Below are 19662 nucleotides of genomic sequence, written 5' to 3'. Positions count from 1 at the left end.
ATTCAAGAGTAGAGATACTTTGCTTCTGGATTCTGATCATAAATCACAATGAGGAAACATTTCATTAGTGCTTTCTTGTTGTGGGTTTTCCAAATGTGTTGCATGATTTGTCATTGCCGTGTCAACAGAGACTTGATGACAACGGGAATCTATGTATCAGTGTACTTTCATTTGGTTGTTTACTTGGTTCTTCCATAAGTTTGAAATGTTAAACCAACCAGACTTGATTCAGAGTCAGACTGGAAATCAAAAGTAAATCAAAATATATGTGGAAAGAATGTAGCCTTTAATGCTTCATAGTTCATGACCTACACTAAGATCTGTATATGATACCTTACTGTAAGCCCCCATTTATTACTTAAATGTATTTTAACAGGTAAATTAAATGTTTGTTAGACAAACAACAATCTACTGTAGAGTAAAACGTTTAACATTAACATTTATTGTCTTGTCACAGCTATGGTACACTCAAAAATACGTCAAAATAGTGTGTGTGTGTGTGTGTGTATACAGTTTTATTTTGGGCATTAGGTCACAAGGAAGTGGAGTTCTTGGTAAGTAGAGGAAGACAGGTATTTATTTTTGTTACCATGACGTGGGACCTGATATATATGGTCTCTGTTTGCCAAGCTCTGATTCACACTCGGTTGTATATCACGTCCTTGAAACAGTTCAATTCAACACTCGTCTAGCTGAAGTTATATCAACCTGGTAAGCCATATTTTAATGAACTACTTTCATTACTAACTATTTAACAGGCCTATGTTAATAACACTAACAAATAATTGTCAGTCACTAGTGAATGGAGGGAAGTGTTGCAGGAGAAAATGGTAGGATGATGATTTACTGGGAAAGATGGGTTGATCTGTGACTGTCTGAAGGTTGGAATTAATGAGTGTTGGAATAAATACATAGACACATGAACAGTATAAATGTTTAAGCTCCTCCGATCTGGGGTGAGTGTGAGGATGGGATTACTGTGTGTTGTGTGTTTAGTTATTAATGTTTTGTGTTTTGGTTTCACGGTGTGAGAGGTGTGTGTGCTGGTCGTGGTGGTTATGTGTGTGCTCGCTTCCATACCAGGCTGTGCGTCAGGCAGGGCTTGGTCTTACCTGCCCTGGAAAATCACTTTGGGCAGGGGGCTTCGCCATGCCGGCATCTTAGGCAAGTGAGGACGAGTGCTCCCACTGACGCGAGCACCCAATCACAATGTCTTTAATGTATTTTTGTTGTTTTAATAACAATAATAATAATTGTCCTCAGTAATGTTAGAAATTAGTGTTTAAGACGTCATGTTAGAGATAGATAATAAAAAGCCTAATACAAAATTTGGCACCAAACAATTCACCTGAATACTTTTTTGGATGAAGTTCTATTGAACAAGACTGGATATTTGTTTCAATATCTTCTAACATGGAGGCTCATGTATTTACTTACATTAAGATCATTCCAGGGGTTTGCCCTTATCTTTATATGTTAAAATTATAGAATTGTAATTTAAACTGAATTATTATTACAGTGTAATTATGACTAGTTGTAAAGTTGTTACTAGTGTTTAACTTTCTGTCTAAACAAGAGAGCTTCAATGACAAAAGGTCAGAGTTTATATTTCCACAGGTGTTTGAATTACATTGTCAGTACTCTGCCGGCAGAGTACTGTATTTTTGTAGTTATAAAATGTCTTTAATCTCATTAGAAATATTATAATTTATAGATGTGTCTTTGTAAATTGATTAATTGGGTCACATGTCAAATATCATGTCACATGAGATATCCTATGTTTTCTCTCCTGAAACTCTTACTCTGTCTCTCTCTCGCTCTCTCTCTTTTCCTCTCTCTCACACACACAACCACAATATAGATCTGCTATACAGGGAAATGATGGGTTTTCTCTGCGTTCTCCTCTCTCTGACTGCTTTACAAGTGGAGGGTTTCAGTGGGGGAGGATCTTCCATTGCTTCTCAGTGTGGCTCAATGCTACCTGGTAATAGTTTTCATGGCAGCCCAGGGCAGAGCTCTTCCTCACCATACACTGTCACTGTCAACCAGACCACCTACCAGCCAGGAGACACCATCCGAGGTGAGTCACCGAGATGGTGGAAACACACTATTGTGCTTACCCGATACATACCGTATTGGCTCAGATGAAGGAATGGAGTGGGAACAGTAATCTGTCTGGACATTTCTAATACACAACCCATTTTATTCCTTGAGGCCCTTGCAAATAATGTTAATTTTGCGAGAAAATAAACATTATTCGTCCCTGCTCAGATGTTAACTTTTCGCATAGCATATTCCATCACAGTTGCCGTGACATTACACGATTGCTAATTGGCAGGGAATCATAACTTGTCTAAGGAGATGTCATCCAACATTTCAGCACTCAATATCTCATTCTTTAGCCATCTGTCATGACGTTGGCCTGTGGGTAAGGTTCATGACCCCGCCATAAATATCTTTCTCCCCTCTCTCTCTGACTACTGAAGGACTCTTGAATAGCCTTTGTTAAACATAGAGAGTCTGGGAACTTCTAACAAGTGGGGGAAAAGGAACCATATTTCGGTAATAGAACCAGTTGAAAATGTGCGTTGGTACTTAATGAATATGATGTCAGTTTGGTTGTCATCTGAGACATTATGACTGATGACAGGACGACATAAACTGTATCTGGGAAAGTCTACACATTCTAGTCAGATTCACATGGAATTGTTGTGCAATTTAAATGTTTGAATATGAAACAATTTGTGAAAAGACTAAATGTAATTTTAGCTTCCAACTTTCAGATGAGAATGAAATAAGGTGATGATTAATATTGACTTCTATTGATGTAAAATATGACTAGGTCTTTAAGAGTTTATTCTGAAGATAACAGCTCAATAAACACTCTTTTGTGGTGTCCCGACTTTGTAGTTAATTATATTTACATGATCAGTTCAATCAGGTAATATTAATTACAGAGAAAGGTTTTTATAGAATAGCATGTCATATCACTTAGGTGACACATCTCTCTTCCTTTCTCTACATTTCTCTCCCTCCCTTTCTCCCCCCTCTCTTTCTCAGTGACTCTGTCAGGAACCTTCACCTATAAAGGGTTTCTTCTGGAGGCCCATGAGGAAGGACAGAACAAGGCTGTGGGAGCATTCTCTCTCGGCAGTGGGACTGGGATCATTCTTGTGCCTTGCAATGGGATCGCAGTGAGTTACTGTTAGGGTTGTAAAATTCCTAAAACTTCCCCAGTTGGAGGATTCCCACCCTGCTCCTACCCTCCTGAATCATGAGATTCTCCAACTGAGATTTCTGGAAAACCTGGGACATTTTGGGAGAGTTTCTGGAATTTTGTAACCCTAGTTACAATACAGCACAGGACATTCTGGCCATATTCTTCACTGTTACCAATTTACCCACTGATTTATTGGACTATATTGACTCATCAATACGTCAAATGAAACTGACTTGAGCCCAATAATAGGAGAGTTTTACTGGTCAGGATATACAGTGAGGAAATACTCCTGGCCCGGATTATAATGAATAAAGTTGATGAAATGACAGAGTTAGTGTTGCAAAAATTCCGGTATCTTCCCAAAATTCCAAGGTTTCCAGAAATACTCGTTGGTGGATTCCAGATTTCTTAATTAAAACCTGGGTATTTTGGGCAAGTTACAGCAATTTTTCAACCCTAACAAGAGTTTGTTACCTTTACGTACTATAGCTAGAACCACCAATAAGCATTGATCAGTGCCTTACCTGCCATCAATGTACCAAGATCATTATCCTCTATTGATTGACATTACCTGTTGTTTTATTGTTAGGCCTCTGGGGTGAGTCAAAGCATCAATCTACCTAGATCATCAGTAACAGTCACCTGGACAGCACCATCCACATCCTCATTGGGCAACATCATAGTCAAGTGAGTCTCTAGTAGAGTTGAACATTTACAGTATTCCCAGGTTCTCCAGAAATCCTGGTTGGAAGTTACTGGCATTTGGCAACCATAGTGTCTGCTAAAGCCATCACAAACACGACACAGTTCTTTTTTACATGATTTTTCTGTAGGACATAACTGAAATAAAAAATGTCACCATGTCATCAAATCAAATCAAAATTACACATGGTTAGCAGAGGTTGGCAGATGTTAATGCGAGTGTAGCGAAATGCTTGTGCTTCTAGTTCCGACCGTGCGGTAATATCTAACAAGTAATCTACCAATTTTACAACAACTACCTTATACACACAGGTGTAAATGAATTAATAAGAATATGAACATATAAATATATGGCTGTGCGGCATAGGCAAGACGCAGTAGATGGTATAGAGTATAGTAAATACATATGAGATGGGTAATGTAGGGTATGTAAACATTATATAAAGTGCCATTGCTTAAAGTGACTAGTGATACATTTATTACATCAAGTGTTTTATTATTCATGTGGCTAGAGATTGAGTCAGTAAGCAGCCACTCAATGTTAGTCATGGTTGTTTAACAGTCTGATGGTCTTGAGATAGAAGCTGTTTTTCAGTCTCTCTGTCCCAGCTTTGATGCACCTGTGGTGACCTCGCCTTCCTGATGATAGCGGGGTGAACAGGCAGTGGCTCGGGTGGTTGTTGTCCTTGATGATCTTTTTGCCTTCCTGTGACATCGGGTGGTGTTGGTGTCCCGGAGGGCAGGTAATTTTCCCCCGGTGACGCGTTGTGCAGATCTCACTACCCTCTGGAGAGCCTTGCGGTTTTGGGCGGAGCAGTTGCCGTACCAGGCGGTGATACAGGATTCAAGTGACAAGCCAAATTCGGCGACAAGCCAAATTTCTTCAGCCTCCTGAGGTGTACGCCGAGGAACTTAAAACTTTCCAACTTCTCCACTACTGTCCCATCGATGTGGATAGGGGGGGCTCCCTCTGCTGTTTCCTAAAGTCCACGATCATCTCCTTCGTTTTTTGACGTTTAGTGTGAGGTTATTTTTCTGACACCACACTCCAAGTGCCCTCACCACCTCCTGTAGGCCGTCTCGTCGTTGTTGGCAATCAAGCCTACCACTGTAGTGTCGTCTGCAAAGTTGATGATTGAGTTGGAGGCGTGCGTCATGGGTGAACAGGGAGTACAGGAGAGGGCTGGGAACGCACCCAGGATCAGCGGGGTGGAGATGTTGTTTCCTACCTTCACTACCTGGGGGCGGTCCGTCAGAAAGTTCAAGACCCAGTGGCACAGGGTGGGGTCGAGACCCAGGGTCTTGATCTTGATCTTAATGATGAGTTTGGAGGGTACTATGGTGTTAAATGCTGCGTTGTAATCGATGAACAGCTTTCTTACATAGGTATTCCTCTTGTCCAGATGGGATAGGGCAGTGTGCAGTGTGATTGCGTCGTGTGTTGACCTATTGGGGCGGTAAGCAAATTGGAGAGGGTCTAGGGTATCAGGTATGGTGGAGGGGATATGATCCTTGACTAGTGTCTCAAAGCACTTCATGATGACGGAAGTGAGTGCTACAGGGCGATAGTTGTTTAGCTCAGTTACCTTAGCTTTCTTGGGAACAGGAACAATGGTGGCCCTCTTGAAGCATGTGGGAACAGCAGACTGGGATAGGGATTGATTGAATATGTCTGTGAACACACCAGCCAGCTGTTTTGTGCGTGCTCCGAGGACGCGGCTAGGGGTGCCGTCTGGGACTGCAACCTTGCGAGGGTTAACACGTTTAAATGTTTTACTCACGTTGGCCTCGGTGAAGGAGAGCCCACAGGTTTTGGTAGCGGGCTGTGTCAGTGGCACTGTATTGTCCTCAAAGTGAGCAAAGAAGTTGTTTAATTTGTCTGGGAGAAAGACATCGGTGTCCGCGACGGGGCTTGTTTTCTTTTTGTAATCCGTGATTGACTGTAGACCCTGTCACATACGTCTCGTGTCCGAGCCGTTAAAGTGTGACTACTTTGTCTCTAAACTGATGCTTAACTTGTTTTATTGCCTTGGGGAGGGAATAGCTACACTGTTTGTATTCGGTCATGTTTCCGGTAGCCTTGCCATGATTGAAAGCAGTGGTTCGCGCATGCCCGAATGCTGCCATTAATCCACGGTTTCAGGTTGGGGAAGGTTTTAAAAGTCACCACGTGTACAACATCACAGATGCACTTGCTAATAAACTCGCTCACTGAATCAGCGTACATCAATGTTGTTGTCTGAGGCTATCCGGAATATATCCCAGTCCACGTGATCTAAGCAATCTTGAAGCGTGGAATCCGATTGGTCACCCAAAAAAGTTGGGTGAAAAAAAGACGAAATTACCTTTCGTTGATTACTTTTTACAAATGCAATCAGATTTACACATTTATTCTATGTCATCACATAGATCTTGAAATGATGTGGAAAGAACATTGATTCAACTAGTTTTACCCCAGGGGATGCCTCTAAATGTTTGCTCTGGGATGCAAAATTCCATAACATTTTCCAAACCTCTTAGGTTAGTGGATAATGGGTAATCTGCAAAATCAGGCTTGAATGAGCACTGCGAATCCAACAACTATGGAATTTTAAAAAATAATGGGTATTTTGAGAACATATCAGGAATTTTGTCTAATATTGGCACATTTGTCTGTCTTCCTCTTCAAGGTCAACATTTATGCAGACCTCCAGTGTATTTTGGATTGCAGTGCCTAGCGTGACAGTTAACAGACTGTCCTCAGTTGTCACCACCACAAGTGCTCCTACTACAACAACTACAGCTCCTAATACAAAAACTACAGCTCCTAATACAACAACTACAGCTCCTACTACAACAACTACAGCTCCTACTACAACAACTACAGCTCCTAATAAAACAACTACAGTTCCTAAAACAAAAACTTCTGCTACAACAAGTACTGCTCCTACTACAACAACTACTACTGCTCCTAATACAACAACTACAACTCCTACTACAACAACTACAGCTCCTACGACAACAACTACTGCTCCGACTAAAACAACTACTGCTCCTACTACAACCACTACAGCTCCTACTACAACAACTACTGCTCCTACTAAAACAACTACTGCTCCTACGACAACAACTACAGCTCCTAATAAAACAACTACAGCTCCTAATAAAACAACTACAGCTCCGAATACAACAACTACAGCTCCGAATACAACAACTACAGCTCCTACAACAACAACTACTGCTCCTACTAAAACAACTACTGCTCCTCCGACAACAACTACAGCTCCTAATACAACAACTACAGCTCCTAATAAAACAACTACAGCTCCTAATAAAACAACTACAGCTCCCAATACAACAACAACTACAGCTCCGAATACAACAACTACAGCTCCGAATAAAACAACTACAGCTCCGAATACAACAACTACTGCTCCGAATAAAACAACTACACCTCTTAAAACAACAACTACAGCTCCTAATACAACAAAAACTACAGCTCCTAAAACAACAACTACTGCTCCGACTAAAACAACTACTGCTCCTACTACAACCACTACAGCTCCTACTACAACAACTACTGCTCCTACTAAAACAACTACTCCTCCTACGACAACAACTACAGCTCATAATACAACAACTACAGCTCCTAATAAAACAACTACAGCTCCTAATAAAACAACTACAGCTCCTAATACAACAACAACTACAGCTCCGAATACAACAACTACACCTCTTAAAACAACAACTACTGCTCCTAATACCACAACAACTACACCTCCTAATACAACAACTACAGCTCCTATTACAACAACTACAGCTCCTACTACAACAACTACAGCAACTACAGCTCCTAAAACAACAACTACAGCTCCTAATACAACAACAACTACACCATCTAATACAACAACTACAGTTCCTAAAACAAAAACTTCTGCTACAACAAGTACTGCTCCAACTACAACAACTACAGCTCCTAATACAATAGCTACAGCTCCTACTACAACAACAACTACTGCTCCTAATACAACAACTGCAGCTCCTACTACAACAACTTCAGCTCCTAATACAATAACTACAGTTCCTAATAAAACAACTACAGCTCCTAATACAACAACTACATATCTTAAAACAACAACTACAGCTCCTAATACAACAACTATAGTTCCTAAAACAAAAACTTCTGCGACAACAGGTACTGCTACTAATACAACAACTACTGCTCCAACTAAAACAACTACAGCTCCCAATACAACAACCACTGCTCCTACTACAACAACTACAGCTCCTACTACAACAGCTACAGCTCCAAATACAATAACTACAGCTCCTAATACAACAACTACTGCTCATAAAACAGAAGATTCTGCTACAACAAGTACTGCTTCTGCTAAAACAACTACAGCTCTTAATACAACAACAACTACTGCTCCTAATACAAGAACTACTGCTCCTACTACAACAACTACAACTCCTAATACAAGAACTACTGCTCCTACTACAACAACTACAACTCCTACTACAACAACTACAGCTCCTACGACAACAACTACTGCTTCGACTAAAACAACTACTGCTCCTACTACAACCACTACAGCTCCTACTACAACAACTACTGCTCCGAATAAAACAACTACTGCTCCTACGACAACAACTACAGCTCCTAATACAACAACTACAGCTCCTGATAAAACAACTACAGCTCCTAATAAAACAACTACAGCTCCTAATACAACAACAACTACAGCTCCGAATACAACAACTACAGCTCCGAATACAACAACTACAACTCATACTACAACAACAACAGCTCCTACTACAACAACTACAACTCCTACTACAACAACTACAGCTCCTACTACAACAACTACAGCTCCTACGACAACAACTACTGCTTCGACTAAAACAACTACAGCTCCTAATAAAACAACTACAGCTCCTAATACAACAACAACTACAGCTCCAAATACAACAACTACAGTTCCTAAAACAAAAACTTCTGCGACAACAGGTACTGCTACTAATACAACAACTACTGCTCCAACTAAAACTACAGCTCCTAATAAAACAACTACAGCTCCTAATAAAACAACTACAACTCCTAATACAACAACAACTACACCTCTTAAAACCACAACTACAGCTCCTAATACAACAACAACTACAGCTCCTAAAACAACAACTACTGCTCCTAATATAACAACAACTACAGCTCCTGAAACAACAACTACAGCTCCTAATACAACAACTACAGTTCCAAAAACAAAAACCTCTGCGACAACAGGTACTGCTACAACAACTACTGCTCCAACTAAAACAACTACTACTCTTACTACAACAACTACTGCTCCTACTACAACAACTACAGCTCCTACTACAACAACTACAGCTCCTAATAAAACAACTACAGCTCCTAATAAAACAACTACAGCTCCTAATAAAACAACTACAGCTCCTAATACAACAACTACACCTCTTATAACAACAACTACTGCTCCTAATACAACAACAACTACAGCTCCTAAAACAAGAACTATTGCTCTTAATACAACAACAACTACAGCTCCTGAAACAACAACTACAGCTCCTAATACAACAACTACAGTTCCTAAAACAAAAACTTCTGCGACAACAGGTACTGCTACTAATACAACAACTACTGCTCCAACTAAAACTACAGCTCCTAATACAATAACTACAGCTCCTAATACAAAAACTTCTGCGACAACAGGTACTGCTACTAATACAACAACTGCTGCTCCAACTAAAACAACTACAGCTCCCAATACAACAACCACTGCTCCTAATACAACAACTACAGCTCCTAATACAACAACTACTGCTCCTAAAAAAGATTCTGCTACAACAAGTACTGCTCTTAATACAACAACAACTACTGCTCCTAATACAAGAACTACTGCTCCTACTACAACAACTACAACTCCTACTACAACAACTACAGCTCCTACTACAACAACTACAGCTCCTACGACAACAACTACTGCTCCGACTAAAACAACTACTGCTCCTACTACAACCACTACAGCTCCTACTACAACAACTACTGCTCCTACTCAAACAACTACTGCTCCTACGACAACAACGACAGCTCCTAATAAAACAACTACAGCTCCTAATAAAACAACTACAGCTCCTAATACAACAACAACTACAGCTCCGAATACAAGAACTACAGCTCCTAATAAAACAACTACAGCTCCTAATACAACAACAACTACAGCTCCGAATACAACAACTACAGCTCCGAATACAACAACTACAGCTCCTACAACAACAACTACTGCTCCTACTAAAACAACTACTGCTCCTACGACAACAACTACAGCTCCTAATACAACAACTACAGCTCCTAATAAAACAACTACAGCTCCTAATAAAACAACTACAGCTCCAAATACAACAACAACTACAGCTCCGAAAACAACAACTACAGCTCTGAATACAACAACTACAGCTCCGAATACAACAACTACTGCTCCGAATAAAACAACTACACCTCTTAAAACAACAACTACAGCTCCTAATACAACAACAACTACAGCTCCTGAAACAACAACTACAGCTCCTAATACAACAACTACAGTTCCTAAAACAAAAACTTCTGCGACAACAGGTACTGCTACTAATACAACAACTACTGCTCCTACGACAACAACTACAGCTCCTAATACAACAACTACAGCTCCTGATAAAACAACTACAGCTCCTAATAAAACAACTACAGCTCCTAATACAACAACAACTACAGCTCCGAATACAACAACTACAGCTCCGAATACAACAACTACAACTCATACTACAACAACTACAGCTCCTACTACAACAACTACAACTCCTACTACAACAACTACAGCTCCTACTACAACAACTACAGCTCCTACGACAACAACTACTGCTTCGACTAAAACAACTACAGCTCCTAATAAAACAACTACAGCTCCTAATACAACAACAACTACAGCTCCAAATACAACAACTACAGTTCCTAAAACAAAAACTTCTGCGACAACAGGTACTGCTACTAATACAACAACTACTGCTCCAACTAAAACTACAGCTCCTAATAAAACAACTACAGCTCCTAATAAAACAACTACAACTCCTAATACAACAACAACTACACCTCTTAAAACCACAACTACAGCTCCTAATACAACAACAACTACAGCTCCTAAAACAACAACTACTGCTCCTAATATAACAACAACTACAGCTCCTGAAACAACAACTACAGCTCCTAATACAACAACTACAGTTCCAAAAACAAAAACCTCTGCGACAACAGGTACTGCTACAACAACTACTGCTCCAACTAAAACAACTACTACTCTTACTACAACAACTACTGCTCCTACTACAACAACTACACCTCTTATAACAACAACTACTGCTCCTAATACAACAACAACTACAGCTCCTAAAACAAGAACTATTGCTCTTAATACAACAACAACTACAGCTCCTGAAACAACAACTACAGCTCCTAATACAACAACTACAGTTCCTAAAACAAAAACTTCTGCGACAACAGGTACTGCTACTAATACAACAACTACTGCTCCAACTAAAACTACAGCTCCTAATACAATAACTACAGCTCCTAATACAAAAACTTCTGCGACAACAGGTACTGCTACTAATACAACAACTGCTGCTCCAACTAAAACAACTACAGCTCCCAATACAACAACCACTGCTCCTAATACAACAACTACAGCTCCTAATACAACAACTACTGCTCCTAAAAAGATTCTGCTACAACAAGTACTGCTCTTAATACAACAACAACTACTGCTCCTAATACAAGAACTACTGCTCCTACTACAACAACTACAACTCCTACTACAACAACTACAGCTCCTACTACAACAACTACAGCTCCTACGACAACAACTACTGCTCCGACTAAAACAACTACTGCTCCTACTACAACCACTACAGCTCCTACTACAACAACTACTGCTCCTACTCAAACAACTACTGCTCCTACGACAACAACGACAGCTCCTAATAAAACAACTACAGCTCCTAATAAAACAACTACAGCTCCTAATACAACAACAACTACAGCTCCGAATACAAGAACTACAGCTCCTAATAAAACAACTACAGCTCCTAATACAACAACAACTACAGCTCCGAATACAACAACTACAGCTCCGAATACAACAACTACAGCTCCTACAACAACAACTACTGCTCCTACTAAAACAACTACTGCTCCTACGACAACAACTACAGCTCCTAATAAAACAACTACAGCTCCTAATACAACAACAACTACAGCTCCGAATACAACAACTACAGCTCCTAATAAAACAACTACAGCTCCTAATACAACAACAACTACAGCTCCGAATAAAACAACTACAGCTCCGAATACAACAACTACAGCTCCTACAACAACAACTACTGCTCCTACTAAAATAACTACTGCTCCTACGACAACAACTACAGCTCCTAATACAACAACTACAGCTCCAAATAAAACAACTACAGCTCCTAATAAAACAACTACAGCTCCAAATATAACAACAACTACAGCTCCGAAAACAACAACTACAGCTCTGAATACAACAACTACAGCTCCGAATACAACAACTACTGCTCCGAATAAAACAACTACACCTCTTAAAACAACAACTACAGCTCCTAATACAACAACAACTACAGCTCCTGAAACAACAACTAGAGCTCCTAATACAACAACTACAGTTCCTAAAACAAAAACTTCTGCGACAACAGGTACTGCTACTAATACAACAACTACTGCTCCAACTAAAACAACTACAGCTCCCAATACAACAACCACTGCTCCTAATACAACAACTACTGCTCCTAAAAAAGATTCTGCTACAACAAGTACTGCTTCTGCTAAAACAACTACAGCTCTTAATACAAGAACTACTGCTCCTACTACAACAACTACAACTCCTACTACAACAACTACAGCTCCTACTACAACAACTACTGCTCCGACTAAAACAACTACTGCTCCTACTACAACCAATACAGCTCCTACTACAACTACTGCTCCTACTCAAACAACTACTGCTCCTACGACAACAACTACAGCTCCTAATAAAACAACTACAGCTCCTAATAAACCAACTACTGCTCCTAATAAAACAACAACTACAGCTCCGAATACAACAACTACAGCTCCTAATAAAACAACTACACTTCCTAATACAACAACAACTACAGCTCCGAATAAAACAACTACAGCTCCGAATACAACAACTACAGCTCCTACAACAACAACTACTGCTCCTACTAACACAACTACTGCTCCTACGACAACAACTACAGCTCCTAATACAACAACTACAGCTCCTAATAAAACAACTACAGCTCCTAATAAAACAACTACAGCTCCAAATACAACAACAACTACAGCTCCGAAAACAACAACTACAGCTCTGAATACAACAACTACAGCTCCGAATACAACAACTACTGCTCTGAATAAAACAACTACACCTCTTAAAACAACAACTACAGCTCCTAATACAACAACAACTACAGCTCCTGAAACAACAACTACAGCTCCTAATACAACAACTACAGCTCCTAATAAAACAACTACAGCTCCTAATAAAACAACTACAGCTCCAAATACAACAACAACTACAGCTCCGAAAACAACAACTACAGCTCTGAATACAACAACTACAGCTCCTAATACAAAAACTTCTGCGACAACAGGTACTGCTACTAATACAACAACTACTGCTCCAACTAAAACAACTACAGCTCCCAATACAACAACCACTGCTCCTAATACAACAACTACTGCTCCTAAAAAAGATTCTGCTACAACAAGTACTGCTTCTGCTAAAACAACTACAGCTCTTAATACAAGAACTACTGCTCCTACTACAACAACTACAACGCCTACTACAACAACTACAGCTCCTACTACAACAACTACTGCTCCGACTAAAACAACTACTGCTCCTACTACAACCAATACAGCTCCTACTACAACTACTGCTCCTACTCAAACAACTACTGCTCCTACGACAACAACTACAGCTCCTAATAAAACAACTACAGCTCCTAATAAACCAACTACTGCTCCTAATAAAACAACAACTACAGCTCCGAATACAACAACTACAGCTCCTAATAAAACAACTACACTTCCTAATACAACAACAACTACAGCTCCGAATAAAACAACTACAGCTCCGAATACAACAACTACAGCTCCTACAACAACAACTACTGCTCCTACTAACACAACTACTGCTCCTACGACAACAACTACAGCTCCTAATACAACAACTACAGCTCCTAATAAAACAACTACAGCTCCTAATAAAACAACTACAGCTCCAAATACAACAACAACTACAGCTCCGAAAACAACAACTACAGCTCTGAATACAACAACTACAGCTCCGAATACAACAACTACTGCTCTGAATAAAACAACTACACCTCTTAAAACAACAACTACAGCTCCTAATACAACAACAACTACAGCTCCTGAAACAACAACTACAGCTCCTAATACAACAACTACAGTTCCTAAAACAAAAACTTCTGCGACAACAGGTACTGCTACTAATACAACAACTACTGCTCCAACTAAAACAACTACAGCTCCCAATACAACAACCACTGCTCCTAATACAACAACTACTGCTCCTAAAAAAGATTCTGCTACAACAAGTACTGCTTCTGCTAAAACAACTACAGCTCTTAATACAAGAACTACTGCTCCTACTACAACAACTACAACTCCTACTACAACAACTACAGCTCCTACTACAACAACTACTGCTCCGACTAAAACAACTACTGCTCCTACTACAACCAATACAGCTCCTACTACAACAACTACTGCTCCTACTCAAACAACTACTGCTCCTACGACAACAACTACAGCTCCTAATAAAACAACTACAGCTCCTAATAAACCAACTACTGCTCCTAATAAAACAACTACAGCTCCTAATACAACAACAACTACAGCTCCTAATAAAACAACTACAGCTCCTAGTAAAACAACCACAGCTCCTAATAAAACAACCACAGATCCTAAAACAACAACTACACCTCCTAATACAACAACTTCAGTTCCAAAAACAAAAACTTCTACTACAACAACTACTGCTCCTACTTTCTAAGTGAAGAGGTGTAAAAAGGAGCTTTTCTGTCAATAATTTTATGAATAGAGATATAAGTAACAATGAAAATAAGCTTCATGATTTTGTAGAATAGCATAGCCAGGGGTGGGAATGAGGAGGACACACGATTGTAGAAAGATAATACTTGATTTTTAGAAAATAAAATGTTTTGGTCATATACACATTATTTGTGTATTTAACCAGGCAAGTCAGTTACTTACAATGACAGCCTAGGAACAGTGGGTTAACATCCTTGTTCAGGATGACAGATTTTTACCTTGTCTGCTCAGGGATTCGATCTAGCAACCTTTAGGTTACTGGCCCAACACTCTAACCAGTAGGCTACCTGCCACCCCCTGTGTTGAGGATTTAACAGATCTTATTGTGGGTGTAGCAAAATGCACGTGTTACTAGCTCCAACAGTGCAGTAGTATCTTACAATTCACAATACACAAATCTACAAGTAAAATAATGTAATTAAGAAATATATAAATATTAGGACGAGCAATGTCCGAGTGGCATTGACTAAATACAGTAGAATAGAATACATTACATACATATGAGATGAGTAAAGCAGTATGTAAACATTATTAAAGTGACTAGTGATCCATTATTAAAGTGGCAGTGATTCCATGTCTATGTATATAGAGTAACCAGGTGGTAGCTGGCTAGTGATGGCTGTTTAACGGGTCTGATGGCCTTGAGATGGAAGCTGTTTTTCAGTGCTTTATGTGTTGCCCTTGCACCACATGGTCAGGTCTCTGACCTCCCTATATGCTCTCATCATTGTCGGTGATCAGGCCACTGTTGTGACATCAGCAAACTTAATGATGGTGTTGGAGTTGTGCCTGGCCGTGCAGTCATGAGTGAACAGGGAGTACAGGAGGGGACTGAGCACGCACCCCTGAGGGACCCCCGTGTTGAGGATCAGCGTGGCAGATGTGTTGTTACCTACCCTTACCACCTGTGGGCGGCCTGTCAGGAAGTCTAGAATCCAGTTGCAGAGGGAGCTGATCTCACACGCCTGCCAGAAAGATATTATGAAGAAATCTGATGCACGACTGCACTGTCGATGACTTGACATGCAACCTTTCATTTATTCAAGCAACATAAAAAATGTAGTCAGCCTGGAACACAACCAATATGTTATTAGTTCAGAAACCTGTTCTTCTGAAAATGGGTTCCCATCTTTGATCTTTTGTGCGAGATTTCCACCCTCACTATGGTCCATCACTTTGTAGTAACTTTTATCTGTTTTATCTGTAAAAATGCATAGTTTGTGTGAATATAGTATTTTGGGATATATTGTTATAGCATGCTAGCTCCTCTGTTTATAATTTTCATGTTGATACTGTGGCAACAAACATATTGGGGTGGTGCCCCAGACACAGATGAAGTTTAGTCCTGGACTAGAACTCATTCTCAATGGATTTGTAATCTTTATCTGGGAACGAACCCTAACGTGTTCTCTCTTAACTGAAAAATAAACACAAAAATATGTTACCTTGGAAAGAGTCCTTAAAATATGGCAGTGATTTATCTGCAGGAGTATTTCAACCTCAGAGAATATGTCTCCAGCACACGAGTCTGATGTCTGTTAATAAAGCAAAAATCACAGTACTCAATCCAACACTTTCTATTATAAAGGATTCTAAATTAGACCTAGCGGTGTCTCCCTTTGAATCCAATCAAATCAAACTATGTAATTATTAACAATAAAATAAGTAATAATAAATCAATTAAAGAAGTAAAACGGAAACCACCAGGTATGAATCAACACAGGGAAAGCAGTCCAGCGACAAACTCCTTATAAAGGATCTATAATCATATAGATAACACACCTTATTAGAAAAGGGTTGCTATAAAAGTGTAATGTAAAATCAAAGACAAGTGCTGTTCTAGTGGTAGTGCTGCTGCCCGTGGACTACACTTTGACTCCGGGAGGGTTCAAACCCCAACTCCACCACTTCATGTTTACTGTAAAACCCTCTACCTCCCGTCTCATCACTTTTCTCTACCTATCAATAAAACTACAGTTTATGTTTACAAATAACGTGTAAGAAAAAAAACTAAGACAATGGTGCCCACTCACCTCATTCAGTTTGACCTCTTTAATGACAAACTGGTCACCATCTTTGTCAGTAGCTATGACACCATTCTCTACCTTCCTCAGGATAGTGAATCCTTTCTTCTCAAGGACAGTGGATATTCCCCATCTTTGTATTTCTCTATAATACAGTATGGTGTCATTGGTAAATAACTCAAATGTCAAATATTTTATGTACAGTACAATATTTTTAATTATAAATAAAAAGTTGATTTGTGGCAAGTAAATATGAATAATAAATTAAACAACTATGTTGTTATTTTAAACATTTTGTTTGTGTGAAAATGTATTGTTCATGAAATACAGGACTCTTTTGAATGTGCATGAGCTTACCTTAGCTTGCCTGTCTTCCTGTAAATATGATCTCTACTCGTCTGAGCCAGAGTGTCACACACAAGAGCATCTATTTACTTTGTGTTAGATAAACACACGTATCAGTGTCAGCTGAGAAAGTGGCAATAGTGGATCAATATTGAAACGATGAAATGGATTTACAAGAATTCAACTATGCCTGTACAGCTCGTGTCAAACTCATTCAATAGAGGACCGAGTATCTGTGTGTTTTCGCTCCTCCCTTAAATTAGTAAATTAGTAAAGGACTTCCCACACCTGGTTGTATACGTCTTAATTGGAAAAAAACTTGAACCTACAGACACTAGGCCCTCCATGGAATGAATTTGACACCCCTGCTGCACACAGAAGTACACATAAAAGGCTCACGTGACAGCTTGTGAAAACAATGTGTCTGGAGAGCTACAGCAGTGGGGGCTGGTGGGAGGAGCTATAGGAGGACGGGCTCGTTGTAATAGCTGGAATTGATTAAATGGAATGGAGTCAAACGCGGTTTACATCTGTTTGTTGTGTTTTATACCGTTCCTTTTATCCCATTCTAACCATTACAATGACCCTGTCCTCCTATAGCCCCCCACCAGCCTCCACTGAGCAACAGGCAGGCAAAACTTCCCCCTGTGCTCTGGAATGTGAAATCATACATTTATAAAAGTCAAACAGACAAATTCAAATCCAACTACAGTGTGAAATAGTTGGAATAATCCATTGTCAAGGCGCTAATGCCGGTTTTAAAGTAAAAAACAAATCCGTTATTTTCTATTCAATTCTCCACCCTTCTCCCAAAGTTATTTTCTGGCCATACAGCATAATACAAATACACCTGTTTCAGCATTAAACCTTTGACAGGGTTTAAGTCATTGGCTACATTCTAATTTTCTACCATGCTCCTGAAGTCTGCGCTTCTACAATCCCCATCATGGGGCGTCAGGTAGCCGAGCAGTTACCTGTTGGGGATACACGTTCCCAATTGGGAACACCCCCCCACACCTTCAACTGGAATGTGGCGCATGGGAAGCAAGAAATATTCCGAAAAATATTTAACCTCCACACATTAACAAGTCCAATAGCTCAAATGAAAGATAAACAAGTTGTTTATCTACCCAGCAAGTCAGATTTCTAAAATGTTTTACGGCGAAAACATAGCACATATTTATGTCAAACCACCACCGCAGACATAGCTCATTTGCATAGCCAAGTAGGAAAAAATATGCAATCAACAAACGCAGGATTAAAAGAAAAATCATTTCACTAACCTTTTGAAATATTCATTAGATGACAGTAATATGACATGTTACACAGTACATTCATTTTTTTTTCAATAATATGCAATATATATCCATAACTCTCTGTTTACAATGACGCATCGTTCAAAAAACGCTACTAAAATGTTCGGAGAAATGACATAGCTCCGGCAGATAACGTCAGCGTCCAGTTGAAGGTGTGGGGGGGTGTTCCCAATTGGGAACGTGTATCCCCAACAGGAACCACACTTGCAGCAATCTACACGAAGCAAAAATATAAATGCAACAATTACAAAAATATTACCAATATTACAAATCTGCCGGCCCATCTGCCGGCCCAGACGGCATCCCTAGCCACGTCCTCTGAGCATGTGCAGACCAGCTGGCTGGTGTGTTTACGGACATATTCTATCAATCACTATCTCAGTCTGCTGTTCCCACATGCTTCAAGAGGGCCACCATTGTTCCTGATCCCAAGAAAGCTAAGGTAACTGAACTAAACAACTATCTCCCAATAGCACTCACTTCGGTCATCATGAAGTGCTTTGAGAGACTTGTCAATGATCATATCACCTCCACCGTACCCGACACCCTAGACCCACTCCAATTTGCCTACCGCCCCAATAGGTCCACAGAAGACGCAATAGCAATCACAACGCACACTGCCCTAACCCATCTGGACAAGAGGAATACCTAAGTAAGAATGTTGTTCATTGACTACAGCTCAGCATTTAACACAATAGTACCCTCCAAACTCATCATTAAGCTCGAGACCCTGGTTCTCGACACCGCCCTGTGCAGCTGGGTCCTGGACTTTCTGACGGGCCGCCCCCAGGTGGTGAGGATAGGAAACAACATCTCCACCCGCTGATCCTCAACACTGGGGCCCCACATGGGTGCGCT

The 19662-nt window shown here is 40.1% G+C and overlaps 1 long non-coding RNA gene across 1 annotated transcript; it reads left to right on the top strand.

Annotated features, from left to right (window-relative positions):
- The first annotated feature begins 652 nt into the window (after positions 1-652).
- On the top strand, positions 653-3902 carry LOC115120825 (uncharacterized). Its single transcript, XR_010465190.1, has 4 exons — positions 653-711; positions 1862-2080; positions 3061-3194; positions 3810-3902. It is a non-coding gene; the product is annotated as an uncharacterized LOC115120825 (long non-coding RNA).
- Positions 3903-19662: the final 15760 nt, after the last annotated feature.

The sequence above is a fragment of the Oncorhynchus nerka genome, linkage group LG12, assembly GCF_034236695.1.
Source record: "Oncorhynchus nerka isolate Pitt River linkage group LG12, Oner_Uvic_2.0, whole genome shotgun sequence".
In the NCBI taxonomy this organism is placed as follows: Eukaryota; Metazoa; Chordata; class Actinopteri; order Salmoniformes; family Salmonidae; genus Oncorhynchus; species Oncorhynchus nerka.
The sequence above is the reverse complement of the archived record's forward strand: the minus strand, read 5'-3'. Positions and strand labels throughout refer to the sequence as shown.